The 14,278-nt window shown below is 40.3% G+C and overlaps 5 non-coding genes across 5 annotated transcripts; all 5 read right to left on the bottom strand.

Annotated features, from left to right (window-relative positions):
* Positions 1 to 8,915: 8,915 nt before the first annotated feature.
* Positions 8,916 to 8,997, bottom strand: TRNAL-AAG (transfer RNA leucine (anticodon AAG)). The gene has a single exon. It is a non-coding gene; the product is annotated as a tRNA-Leu (tRNA).
* A 1,695-nt stretch (positions 8,998 to 10,692) lies between these two features.
* TRNAL-UAG (transfer RNA leucine (anticodon UAG)) lies at positions 10,693 to 10,774 on the bottom strand. Its single transcript has one exon. It is a non-coding gene; the product is annotated as a tRNA-Leu (tRNA).
* Positions 10,775 to 11,036: 262 nt separating this feature from the next.
* On the bottom strand, positions 11,037 to 11,118 carry TRNAL-AAG (transfer RNA leucine (anticodon AAG)). The gene has a single exon. It is a non-coding gene; the product is annotated as a tRNA-Leu (tRNA).
* A 1,702-nt stretch (positions 11,119 to 12,820) lies between these two features.
* On the bottom strand, positions 12,821 to 12,902 carry TRNAL-UAG (transfer RNA leucine (anticodon UAG)). Its single transcript has one exon. It is a non-coding gene; the product is annotated as a tRNA-Leu (tRNA).
* A 262-nt stretch (positions 12,903 to 13,164) lies between these two features.
* On the bottom strand, positions 13,165 to 13,246 carry TRNAL-AAG (transfer RNA leucine (anticodon AAG)). The gene has a single exon. It is a non-coding gene; the product is annotated as a tRNA-Leu (tRNA).
* Between the last annotated feature and the right edge of the window lie 1,032 nt (positions 13,247 to 14,278).

The following is a 14,278-nucleotide window of genomic DNA, read 5'->3' as shown; positions in this document are numbered from 1 at the left end:
TACATGGATTTTCAATGGATGCTTTGGGCGTGGTTTTAAAGAGATATGGTTACGTTTCCTGAATGACATTCTGGAGAACCGCTCAAGGGCAACAGACGATTCATCTGTGAAAATGACATCATCAAATGTTTCACCACTCTCAATCCATCGCCGTGCCTGTTCCACTCTCTTTTCTTTATTCACATCTCTTATCATTGGAGATATCCTGTGAAGAGCCAAAAATAATGAAATCAGATACAGTTATGAAATTACAGATTTACAGATTACTGTATATACAGTAGACTGTATGTGCAGTATACTGTATTATATACCTACTGTATACATTAAACTGTACATACAGTACATTAAGTTACATACAGAGTAATATATATATACATACTGTACATACACACAAACACACACACACAGTATACAGTATGTAATCATCACAATAAGCCGGCAATGCTTCATTGCTGTCTCTGAGTGCCTATACAGTAGGTATCTCTTTTGGGATAGAATACTGTATATACAGTATATACACACACACATACTGTATATAGTATAAAGTACACACTCTGTATAATGATTTATGGCATTATTATATCACGTATCAAGGGATTATTAACAGTGCATTTACTGTATGGTTTATACTGCTTTCAGTATTTTACCTTGTTGCGCCAAAGGTCCATCCCATTTTCCGTCGCATCCTTCTGATGCTGGTGGCCGATATGTCCAGGTCATACTTGGAATGGAGAATTCGTTTTATTTGCAGAGCAGTACGCTCATCATCCTCACGAGTTAGTTCCTCCACAATTTGTTGCACTCTCCTACAGTACAATACAGTATGAAAAATATGAATTCATGAACAGCACAATCACAGTTACAATTGATGAAGTTTTTATTTTATTTCAAAAAAATTGTTTATGGTATAAAGCAAGTCATTTAAACATTACAGTAGTGTACAGTACGTACCATGTGCATTTTGTAGGAAATACAAATCTGGGCGTTGTTCTCTCGAATGCATGATAGCGCACCGTTTCTAAAGTGACTATAATGCCACTTTCCTTGAGCCATGCATGGATCTCTTTGATGGTTTTATTTTCTTTTTTCATGTTGGCGATTATCTTGCTCATCGTTTTGTTGATAGTTACTGGCATGTTGTCCAACTATAATTCCTGTATGGAGAGAAAACATTTGTGAATACTGTAGTCTAAAATTTACACATCTGAAAATGCATAAGAGTTTTATGATAGAAGTTAATACTGTACATGTTTACTATCCAGTACCTGATGTTCAAATTTAAGTATTGTATACTGTACAGTACTGAAAATACAACTTCAGTGTTATGGACTGCAATTAGTTTCCTGTATGAAACAGATACAGTACAGTAAATAACCCTCCTTGGAAGTGCATGGGCCCTGTGAGACTTACAGTAGTGTACAGCATAAGGGTCGACTGACATGATGTACAAGCATTACATACAGTACATGTCAGTACTGTATGTAAATTCTTCAATTATTGCCTAACAACAATGCTGCTTACTGTATATTAAATACTGTAGGCCTAGAAATGTGCATCTCAATATAGTAGTTAAAAACACAGGGGCCTATGTGGATAAGCGAGTTCTATGCACACAAAAAATGGCCACCGACCGTGAACCCCCAGCACGTGGCAGCGCTCGGATATGTAGTGAGATACAGTATGGCATACATTTCACAGTTCAGGGGGCAATGCTGAAGGAGCGTCACAATCCCCTAGCTCAATTACATTGGGATAAGCGAGGTCTATGCACATTACGGTATACCGAGCTGGATCGCTTAGCAACCTGACAAAATGGCCGCCGACCGTGAACTCCCAGCACGTGGCAGCGCTCGGATATGTAGTGAGATACAATATGGCATACATTTCACAGTTCAGGGGGCAATGCTGAAGGAGCGTCACAATCCCCTAGCTCAATTACATTGGGATAAGCGAGGTCTACTGTATGCACATTACGGTATACCGAGCTGGATCGCTTAGCAACCTGACAAAATGGCCGCCGACCGTGAACTCCCAGCACGTGGCAGCGCTCGGATATGTAGTGAGATACAATATGGCATACATTTCACAGTTCAGGGGGCAATGCTGAAGGAGCGTCACAATCCCCTAGCTCAATGGTCTATGCACATTACGGTATACCGAGCTGGATCGCTTAGCAACCTGACAACATGGCCGCCGACCGTGAACTCCCAGCACGTGGCAGCGCTCGGATATGTAGTGAGAGATGGTATACATTTTAAAATACACCGGGATAAGTTGTACAGGCCATGGAGCAATGCACAGGGACATTCATCATTTACGTACAGTATATAAATAATTGTAAACCGTAAATGAAAGAATTACCGGTCAAATACTGTATGACGAAACTGTGTCAATGAGCTGGAACAGTATGGCCTGTGAAGAAGTTATCGAAGGCAGAAACGGAGAGCAAATTATCAGGAGATTTCTGAAAGGTCGGAGAAGATCCACACAGCAAGTCTGCCTACGAGGAAACAGCTTTGCAAAGTGGGTAGCGGGGCGGTGACTGAGACGCTCTTTTATTCACATTCAAAAGTACCTGTACATAAAATAATACAGTGCATTATTACAGAAAAAAAAAAAAAAAAAGAAAGAAAGCACATCATGTCTCGAACCCTGGACCCCCAGTGAGGGAGGTGGGAGCCTTCACCCCTAGCCCACGACGCCTCATGAGAGATTTCTAATTTCATGTGTGAAAGTACTGCAAACAGCGCCCGGCCCTCGCCCCATTGCTGTTGGTTTATGCCTTAGAGGACTCGGACGCTCGCATTTGTAAAGCACGGTGTTTTCCTCCGCCTCCTGCTAGCCTGTTGCCCTTCCCCCATGGGAGCCTGCACAGATCATGCAGTAGACAGGGAGGGAATGCAGGTCATGTGCAATACACAAACGCCCACTGTAGTACTATTTTGCTCACTTACAGTACCGTACTGTAGGTTGCATTTAGCGTAAAGAATCGCTCCTGCAGATGTACTTTGATTTATGTGAAACCTGTGTGCATCCTTCCATTGGATGTACTGTATTGGAGAGAAAAAAAAAAATGTTAAAGTGAATGTCACGGGAACACATTAAAAATAAGGTTGGCACTTCCTTCCCATTGGTGTTGGTTTACAGTATGCCGTAGTGTACTCGGACGCTCATGTAATTGCATTTCAAAGGCACAGTATTTTCCATCGTCTCCCCCCTACCCCCATCGCCCTTCCCCCCTGGGGGCCTGCACAGGGAAGGAAATTCAGGTCCTGTGCAATGCACAAACGCTGAAGATCTACAGTACTGTTTTGCTTAGTTGGTAGCGCCAGAATACACTCATTTCATTCACGCTGTTTGGGTGCATTTAGCGTAAAGAATCGCTCCTGCAGATGTACTTTGATTTATGTGAAACCTGTGTGCATCCTTCCATTGACTGTCTTACAATGGAAATAAAATAATACAGTGCATTATTACAGAAAAAAAAAAAAAAAAAAAAAAGAAAGAAAGCACATCATGTCTCGAACCCTGGACCCCCAGTGAGGGAGGTGGGAGCCTTCACCCCTAGCCCACGACGCCTCATGAGAGATTTCTAATTTCATGTGTGAAAGTACTGCAAACAGCGCCCGGCCCTCGCCCCATTGCTGTTGGTTTATGCCTTAGAGGACTCGGACGCTCGCATTTGTAAAGCACGGTGTTTTCCTCCGCCTCCTGCTAGTCCTCCATTCCCATTATGCATTAGCGAACTCAGACGCTCATATATTTTATATTTTAAAAAGCACGGTGTTTATACATTGTACTGTACATTATTCCTTTTACACAATTACTGTAGTTGCGTCTCCATACACATACAGTACTGTACTCCATACTTTTTCCACCGCTTCCCGTTACGCCTACAGTATTGCCAGAGCTGTAGATCAATCCGCCGCTATACTGTACGATCGAAAGTACTGGATTAGTGGAGCATTAGCCACACAGTGGTGGAGATGTGTAATGCATGATGAGTATCTAGATCGTCTCAACGCGCCTGCCTGTGATTAAACTCAGCTATCGCCTTAGCGTGGCTAAACGCCCGTCTCGGCGGAGAAACAGTCAAGATAAAGTTGGCTACATCTGTAGGTCTGCAAGTTACAGGTTTACTCTGTCACTAACTGTTTAATTGATGTTATCTAACATGGGGCTACAGTTTGCTCTGCCATCCCTACCTGTTGATGTATGCCATTGCCCCTGTACAACCACCTGCTAATTAGTGAGGTTCATGTTATGTGTACGTATACTAGTTCTTCCCCTTAAGAAGTTGTATTTGGGTGGCGGTGCACGTCCCTCCGGCCCGCCTCCACCTTTTTCTGTACTACTGCAAACCCCTGAACCCCGTTTCCCCTCTATGCAGTAGTCATGCAGGTCCAATATACCGGACCTTTTCTTTTTGTTATTTACCTTTTACTCTCCCGATTTGATCCACCCCCATGTTACCCCCACATACCCCCCTCCCTCCCGAGCTCCAGGCTTGACCTACATAGCCACCCACGGCTACATCCTAGTACCCGATACAAGTACACCAACATGGTTCACTATAGATCCTTATTTATCGTCTCTATAATGAATACCCAATGTTAAACCTTATATCCCTCAATGTCAAAGGATTGAACTCACCTAACAAACGTAGACTGGCCCTCTCATTCTTCCACCAACAAAAAGCGGATGTCGTGGCCCTGCAGGAAACCCACTTCCCCTCCGCTAACCCTCCCCTCTTTAAGAACAGTAACTTCCCTATGGGATACTATGCTAACGGTCCGTTTAAAAGAAACGGAGTGGCTATTCTCTTTAGCAAAAATGTCTCTTTTACCCTCCACTCCCAAATCTCAGACAAGAGTGGCCGATACCTCATACTCACTGGCATTTTAGATGACAAACCAGTCACGTTAGTATCCGTGTATGCCCCTAACTCTAACCAAGTCCCATTCCTACGTAAACTATTCCTTACCATACGTAATTCATTAAAGGGCTCCCTTGTAGTTCTAGGTGATTATAACCTAGTTCTAGACCCAAAAATAGACAAATCCCGTCAATTCTCCCAACCTATCTCCTCTGCCCATGCCGGCCCCTCCTTAGCCTTTCGCAACCTCCTCGCAGAATTCGACCTTTACGATGTATGGAGGACCCTCAACCCCTCGGGGCGAGGTTACACATTCCACTCTCTTGTCCACAATACCTACTCCAGAATAGACTTGATTCTATGTGACAAATGGTCCCTCCAGAGAACTAAAGATGTAGATATTCTGCCAATTACCTGGTCGGATCACGCCCCGGTTGTCTGGAAGTGGAACCTGCACGACCACCGCAACCCACCCCACCAATGGCGCCTTTACCCATATCTCCTAAATAATCCACTGTCAAAAAAAATTATCTCTGACTCTATAGACTCCTACCTAGACAATAACTCCCCCCAAGACACCTCTCCTATCAACCACTGGTGTGCCTTTAAAGCCGTCACCCGTGGAGCTGCCATCCAAGCAGGAGCAACTCTCAAAAAACAGGCCCGCCAACTTCAAACGAACCTAGAAACGGAATTATCAGCCCTCGAATCTCGGAATATAGCCCATCCTTCTAGAGCTCTTAAAAATGAAATATCTACCATTCGAGGCCAAATCCAAAAAATATTACTTGCCCGCACCCAAGCGGCTCTAAATAAACTGCGCCACAAATTCTACCTCCTTGGCAATAAAGCTGGCAAAATGCTAGCGCGTAAACTCAGAGTCCAACATGCCAGGAACAAGGTCAAATGTATATACTCCCCCACTAAACAAAAGATATTAAACCCCAAAGACATAACAGACCAATTTGCTCAATATTACACCAAACTATATAACCTAGCGACCGATCCCTCTACTCCTCAACCCACCCCGCCTTCTATTTCTTCTTTCTTAGATAACCTCTCTTTCCCTACTCTCACCCAGGACCAAATATCCTCACTCAATGCCCCATGGTCGACAGAGGAAACGTCCGCAGCTATTAAATCCACCCCTAGAAACAAGGCCCCTGGCCCCGACGGATTTGTCTCTGAGTTCTATGCCACCTTTCATGACGCTCTCTCTCCCCTCCTGACTGCCCTCTTCAACACAGTTTCAGACTACGGCTCACTCCCCTCAGAACTCCTAGAAGCACGTATTATCACCATCCCTAAACCCGGTAAAGACCCCGCTTATGTACATAACTACCGACCCATAGCATTACTTAATTGTGATATCAAACTCTATGCCAAAATGATTGCAACACGCATTAACAAAATCCTCCCACTGCTGATACACCCGGACCAAACTGGTTTCGTCCCTGGAAGACAAGCGTCTGATAACACGCGAAGGGTCTTCAACCTAATAGACTCCCTGTCCGGAGACCAGGGCCTTCTCCTGCTGTCCTTGGATGCGGAGAAGGCCTTTGACAGATTAAATTGGAATTTCATGCAAGAAGCCCTTCTTAAATTTGGTTTTAGAGACCGTATCCTAACCTCTATCCTGGCGCTATATAGCTCTCCAACAGCCCGGGTGTTCAGCGGTGGCTTTCTGTCTGACCCTTTCCCTATCACGAATGGTACTAGACAAGGTTGTCCGCTATCCCCTCTCATATTTGCCCTATCAATCGAACCCCTTGCTATTGCTATACGCGATAACCCACATATCCCGGCGTTACAACTTGGCCCGACTACCCACAAATTGAGCCTCTTTGCAGACGACGTTCTCCTTTTCATCTCTAACCCCGCTACAACCCTTCCAGTCTTACATTCAACCCTACATGCCTATAGCAAAGCATCTTATTATAAACTCAACACAAACAAAACGGACGCTCTCCCCTTCAACCTATCCCATTCTCTCCCGACGCTCCAAGCCTCCTTCCCATACAACTGGCGGAAGCACACACTAAAATACTTAGGCATCAATATACCTGTTTCCACTTCTGACGCATTTTCTGCAAACCTCTCCCCCCTGATAGAGACGTTGGAAACTCTTACAAAATCTTGGTCATCTTATGAGGTCTCCTGGCTGGGACGTATGGCAGCATTTAAAATGTCACTATTACCCAAACTAATGTACCTTTTTCGCACAATTCCGTACTCCTTCCCAAAAAAGACCTTACAAACCTGCACCTCTATCATGTCCAAATATATTTGGGCCTCAAAACCACCCTCACTGGCTCTCTCCAGAATGGTCCTACCACGACCGCTCGGGGGGTTTAATCTACCTAATATTCCTCTATACCACGAAGCCTCTCTTTTAGCCTCTGCTAAATATTATTTTGGAACCTACCCCCATCTGAGCTGGGTGGAACTGGAACAATTACGAGCAAACCCGATCCCCCTAACTGATCTTTTCCATATTCCAAAATCGCTCCGACCCACCTCTATTACTCTCCTTCCCTCCACGCAGGCTGCACTGCGAGCCTGGGACAAATTATCCACCTCCCTTCCTTCCCCCACCTCTCATATCTCTCAGATCTCCATTACGACATTGGCACTAATGATACCCCACCTTAATCTGTCCAAGTGGAGACATGCAGGTATTTCACGCCTAGGCGAACTACTTGATGGATTAAATATGACATCTTTCCAAACCCTCCAGGCAAAGTTTCATCTACCAGCCACAGAGTTCTTCCACTATATGCAAATTGCACACTGGTGGAGATCAATTCCACCTAAGTATTCATTGCTACACTCAACCTCCTTCACCCTCTTCTCCCGCCTCTCCATAACTGAATCTAAAGGCGACATCACATACTGGTATAAACTACTGATAACCCCCACATCCCATCCCAAAACCAATGCGCAATTGAAATGGGAACTAGACCTAGGAAGAACCCTGACTCCAAATGATTGGCGTCTAATATTTCTGACCTCCTATTCCATGTCCAAGTGTCTCAACCACACTGAAATGCATATAAAATTAATAAACAGACTGTACTTGACCCCAGAGCGACTCCACAAATTCTGGCCCTCCCAGAGTAATAAATGTTGGAGACTTTGCGGCTCAGTAGGCCATATATACCATATATTCTGGACATGCCCGGCGATCGCCGAATATTGGTCAAAGGTATTTGACCTAATAAACAAGGTTTTATCCATCCGTATCTCACAAGACCCGACCCTGGCATTATTCCACATCTTCCCCCCCTCTGTTCCCCCTTCTGCCAGATATGTCCTGGGGCATATCCTAATAGCCGCCCGTGCCAACCTAGCTCAACTGTGGAAACAGTCCTCAACCCCCACCCTGGTAAAAGTTATCCATAAGATTAATCATAATTTCTTAATGGAAACGGAATACATTTCCCCTACCACCAGCGCAACTTCCCATAAAACAAACTGGTCCCTATGGCACCGCTATGTATCCTCGGATGAAGGTTCCCAATACTTCCAAAACCCAGACGCACCCACCCCTGGCCCCTTTAGTTTAACTGAGCTACCAGACTCTACATGAGGTTATAGGATATAGGCTGCTAGAGAGTAAATCCCACCAACAGGGTAGGGAAATGTGCCCCCCCCCCCCCCAGCCTCCTCAAGGGAAACCTAACCTAAATCCTCCTTGGAAGCCTATCCACATCTATGCTTATACGCCCTAACTCCCTCTAGTTGAGGCCTACCCCCCCCCCCGCTACAATGTATAGATGTATTCTACAAACTATAGTAACTGTTGTATTATTTTTGTTTGATTCTGATGTACTAACCTCCTCACCCAAACTGGATGCTCCCCTCTCCCCCCCCTTCCTACCCTAATATACCCCTCTTATATCTACTTGTATATTGAGATGTTATGTAACCCCCCTTTTTTCTTTCTTTTGTACCCCATAAAAGTGATTCTCTTTTTTTTTTCACAATAAAAAATATTGATGTTAAAAAAAGAAATGTCATTTTCTCTTGAAAATAATTATGGCAGCAGTGGGATTTGAACCCACACCTCCAAAGAGACTGGAGCCTTAATCCAGCGCCTTAGACCGCTCGGCCATGCTACCACATATCTATTTTGGCTCCAAAGGTCATAGTTTATTATTTTACATATTATTTTTAAAGTGTGAGAAGACTCTTGAAATTGTGATAAACTGTTTTAAAATCTAGGACAGATGATGAACTTTTCAACCTTCCAATATTTTACTTTAGCAACTTAGTGGCTTTAGACCTCTCGGCCATGGTACCACATGGACACTCTTAGCTCACAGATCTGGGTCATGTAGCTCAGGTTACAGTAAAAACATTTTTTTAAATCAATATTTAAAAAGAAGTGTAATGCAAAAAGTGTTTAAATTATGTACAAAACGTTTTGGAAGGTTAAAAAAGTACATAAATTGACATAAAATATCAATGAGAAAGGATATTTTTATTATTCATTTGCTGTTTAGTAGAGAAAAAACACTTTGACATCAATTACTTATTTTTTCTCAGGGAAAATAATTATGGCGGCAGTAGGTTTTGAACCAATTCCTCCAAAGAATCTGGAACTTTAATGCAGCACCTTAGACACTGCTGATTTTTAGCTAATGCATCTGGATCATATTGATCAGATGTTGAGGAGAAAGGACTTTATTATTATTGATTTTCTTATTAGTGGAGAAAAACACATTGCTATCACTGACTGACATTTTCATAGTAAAATCATTATGGAAGCAGTGGGATTCAGACCCACGCCTCCAGAGAGACTGGAACTTAAATCCAGTGCCTTAGACCGCTCACCCTTGCTACCCCATGGATACTTTTGACTCAAAGCTCAGAGTTCTGGATCATATAGTTAAGATTACAAGAAAAAATTGTGTAGTTATAAATCAATACTTGAAAAGAAGTGTCATGTTAAAAGTGTTTAAAAAATTTAAAAAAGGTACAAAATTAGCAGACAATATTAATTAGAAAGGATTTTTTATTATTGACTTGCTGTTTAGTGGAGAAAAACACTTTGACATCAATGACAGTCGTTTTATCTTGAAAATAATTATGACAGCAGTGTAATTTGAACCCATGCCTCCAAACAGACTGGAGCCTTAATGCAGCATCTTAGACTGATCAGCCACATTTCTACCTTGACTCCATAGCTCATAGTTTATAATTTTACATATTATTTTTACATTTTGAGAAGACTCTTGAAATTATGATACACTGTTTTAAAATCTAGGGCAGATGATGAACTTTTTAACCTACCAATATTTTATTTTAGCAGCTTAGTGGCCTTAGACCGCTCGGCCATGGTACCAAATGAACACTCTTAGCTCACAGATCTGGGCCATATAGCACAGATTACAGTACAAACATTTTTTTTTGTTTTAAATAAATACTTAAAAAGAAGTGTCATACCAAAAGTGTTTAAGTTATGTACAAAATGTTTTGGAAGGTTAAAAAAGTACATCAATTGACATAAAATATTAATGAGAAAGGATTTTTTTATTATCCATTTGCTGTTTAGTAAAGAAAAACACTTTGACATCAAAAACTTATTTTTTCTTAGGAAAAATAATTATGGTGGCAGTAGGTTTTGATCCAAAGCCTCCAAAGAAACTGGAACCTTAATCCAGCACCTTAGACACTGCTGATTTTTTAGCTCGTGCATCTGGATCATATCAATCAGCTATTGAGGAGAAAAGTCTTTATTATTATTGTTTTTCTTATTAGTGGAGAAAAACATTTTGTTTTCACTGACTGATGTTTTCATAGTAAAATCATTATGACAGCAGTGGGATTTGAACCCACGCCTCCAGAGAGCCTGGAGCCTAAATCCAGCACCTTAGACAGCTCGGCCATGCTACCACATGGACCTGTCTGACTGAATGCTCACAGTTCTGGATCATACAGTTGAGATTACAGGAAAAAAATGTGTTGTTTTAAATCAATACTTGAAAAGAAATGTCATGTTACAAGTATTTAAAATACAAAAAGTTAAGGAAGCATAAAAAAGGTACAAAATTAGTAGACAATATTAATGAGTAAGGATTTTTTATTATTGATTTGCTGTTTAGTAGAGTAAAACAGTTTGACATCAAGAAATGTCATTTTCTCTTGAAAATAATTATGGCAGCAGTGGGATTTGAACCCACACCTCCAAAGAGACTGGAGCCTTAATCCAGCACCTTAGACCGCTCGGCCATGCTACCACATATCTATTTTGGCTCCAAAGGTCATAGTTTATTATTTTACATATTATTTTTAAAGTTTGAGAAGACTCTTGAAATTGTGATAAACTGTTTTAAAATCTAGGACAGATGATGAACTTTTCAACCTTCCAATATTTTACTTTAGCAACTTAGTGGCCTTAGACCGCTCGGCCATGGTACCACATGGACACTCTTAGCTCACATATCTGGGTCATATAGCTCAGGTTACAGTAAAATCATTTTTTAAAATCAATATTTAAAAAGAAGTGTAATGCAAAAAGTGTTTAAATTATGTACAAAACGTTTTGGAAGGTTAAAAAAGTACATAAATTGACATAAAATATCAATGAGAAAGGATATTTTTATTATTCATTTGCTGTTTAGTAGAGAAAAAACACTTTGACATCAATTACTTATTTTTTCTCAGGGAAAATAATTATGGCGGCAGTAGGTTTTGAACCAATTCCTCCAAAGAATCTGGAACTTTAATCCAGCACCTTAGACACTGCTGATTTTTAGCTAATGCATCTGGATCATATTGATCAGATGTTGAGGAGAAAGGACTTTATTATTATTGATTTTCTTATTAGTGGAGAAAAACACATTGCCATCACTGACTGACATTTTCATAGTAAAAGCATTATGGAAGCAGTGGGATTCAGACCCACGCCTCCAGAGAGACTGGAACCTAAATCCAGTGCCTTAGACCACTCGCCCTTGCTACCCCATGGATACTTTTGACTCAAAGCTCAGAGTTCTGGATCATATAGTTAAGATTACAAGAAAAAATTGTGTAGTTATAAATCAATACTTGAAAAGAAGTGTCATGTTAAAAGTGTTTAAAATACAAAAATTTAAAAAAGGTACAAAATTAGCAGACAATTTTAATTAGAAAGGATTTTTTGTTATTGACTTGCTGTTTAGTGGAGAAAAACACTTTGACATCAATGACAGTCGTTTTATCTTGAAAATAATTATGACAGCAATGTAATTTGAACCCATGCCTCCAAACAGACTGGAGTCTTAATGCAGCATCTTAGACCGCTCAGACACATTTCTACCTTGACTCCATAGCTCATAGTTTATAATTTTACATATTATTTTTACATTTTGAGAAGACTCTTGAAATTATGATAAACTGTTTTAAAATCTAGGGCAGATGATGAACTTTTTAACCTACCAATATTTTATTTTAGCAGTTTAGTGGCCTTAGACCGCTCGACCATGGTACCAAATGAACACTCTTAGCTCACAGATCTGGGCCATATAGCACAGATTACAGTACAAACATTTTTTTTTTTGTTTTAAATAAATACTTAAAAAGAAGTGTCATACCAAAAGTGTTTAAGTTATGTACAAAATGTTTTGGAAGGATAAAAAAGTACATCAATTGACATAAAATATTAATGAGAAAGGATTTTTTTATTATTCATTTGCTGTTTAGTAAAGAAAAACACTTTGACATCAATGACTTATTTTTTCTTAGGAAAAATAATTATGGCAGCAGTAGGTTTTGATCCAAAGCCTCCAAAGAAACTGGAACCTTAATCCAGCGCCTTAGACACTGCTGATTTTTAGCTCATGCATCTGGATCATATCAATCAGCTATTGAGGAGAAAAGTCTTTATTATTATTGTTTTTCTTATTAGTGGAGAAAAACATTTTGTCATCACTGACTGATGTTTTCATAGTAAAATCATTATGGCAGCAGTGGGATTTGAACCCACGCCTCCAGAGAGACTGGAGCCTAAATCCAGCGCCTTAGACCGCTCGGCCATGCTACCACATGGACCTGTTTGACTGAATGCTCACAGTTCTGGATCATACAGTTGAGATTACAGGAAAAAAATGTGTTGTTTTAAATCAATACTTGAAAAGAAGTGTCATGTTACAAGTGTTTAAAATACAAAAAGTTAAGGAAGCATAAAAAAGGTACAAAATTAGTAGACAATATTAATGAGTAAGGATTTTTTATTATTGATTTGCTGTTTAGTAGAGTAAAACAGTTTGACATCAATAAATGTCATTTTCTCTTAAAAATAATTATGGCAGCAGTGGGATTTGAACCCACGCCTCCAAAGAGACTGGAGCCTTAATCCAGCGCCTTAGAACGCTCGGCCATGCTACCACATATCTATTTTGGCTCCAAAGGTCATAGTTTATTATTTTACATATTATTTTTAAAGTTTGAGAAGACTCTTGAAATTGTGATAAACTGTTTTAAAATCTAGGACAGATGATGAACTTTTCAACCTTCCAATATTTTACTTTAGCAACTTAGTGGCCTTAGTCCGCTCGGCCATGGTACCACATGGACACTCTTAGCTCACAGATCTGGGTCATATAGCTCAGGTTACAGTAAAAACATTTTTTTTAAATCAATATTTAAAAAAAAGTGTAATGCAAAAAGTGTTTAAATTATGTACAAAACGTTTTGGAAGGTTAAAAAAAAGTCCATAAATTGACATAAAATATCAATGAGAAAGGATATTTTTATTATTCATTTGCTGTTTAGTAGAGAAAAAACACTTTGACATCAATTACTTATTTTTTCTCAGGGAAAATAATTATGGCGGCAGTAGGTTTTGAACCAATTCCTCCAAAGAATCTGGAACTTTAATCCAGCACCTTAGACACTGCTGATTTTTAGCTAATGCATCTGGATCATATTGATCAGATGTTGAGGAGAAAGGACTTTATTATTATTGATTTTCTTATTAGTGGAGAAAAACACATTGCCATCACTGACTGACATTTTCATAGTAAAATCATTATGGAAGCAGTGGGATTCAGACCCACGCCTCCAGAGAGACTGGATGCTAAATCCAGTGCCTTAGAACACTCGCCCTTGCTACCCCATGGATACTTTTGACTCAAAGCTCAGAGTTCTGGATCATATAGTTAAGATTACAAGAAAAAAATGTGTAGTTATAAATCAATACTTGAAAAGAAGTGTCATGTTAAAAGTGTTTAAAATACAAAAATTTAAAAAAGGTACAAAATTAGCAGACAATATTAATTAGAAAGGATTTTTTATTATTGACTTGCTGTTTAGTGGAGAAAAACACTTTGACATCAATGACAGTCGTTTTATCTTGAAAATAATTATGACAGCAGTGGAATTTGAACCCATGCCTCCAAACAGACTGGAGCCTTAATG

The sequence above is a fragment of the Pseudophryne corroboree genome, chromosome 3, assembly GCF_028390025.1.
Source record: "Pseudophryne corroboree isolate aPseCor3 chromosome 3, aPseCor3.hap2, whole genome shotgun sequence".
NCBI lineage: Eukaryota > Metazoa > Chordata > Amphibia > Anura > Myobatrachidae > Pseudophryne > Pseudophryne corroboree.
The sequence above is the reverse complement of the archived record's forward strand: the minus strand, read 5'-3'. Positions and strand labels throughout refer to the sequence as shown.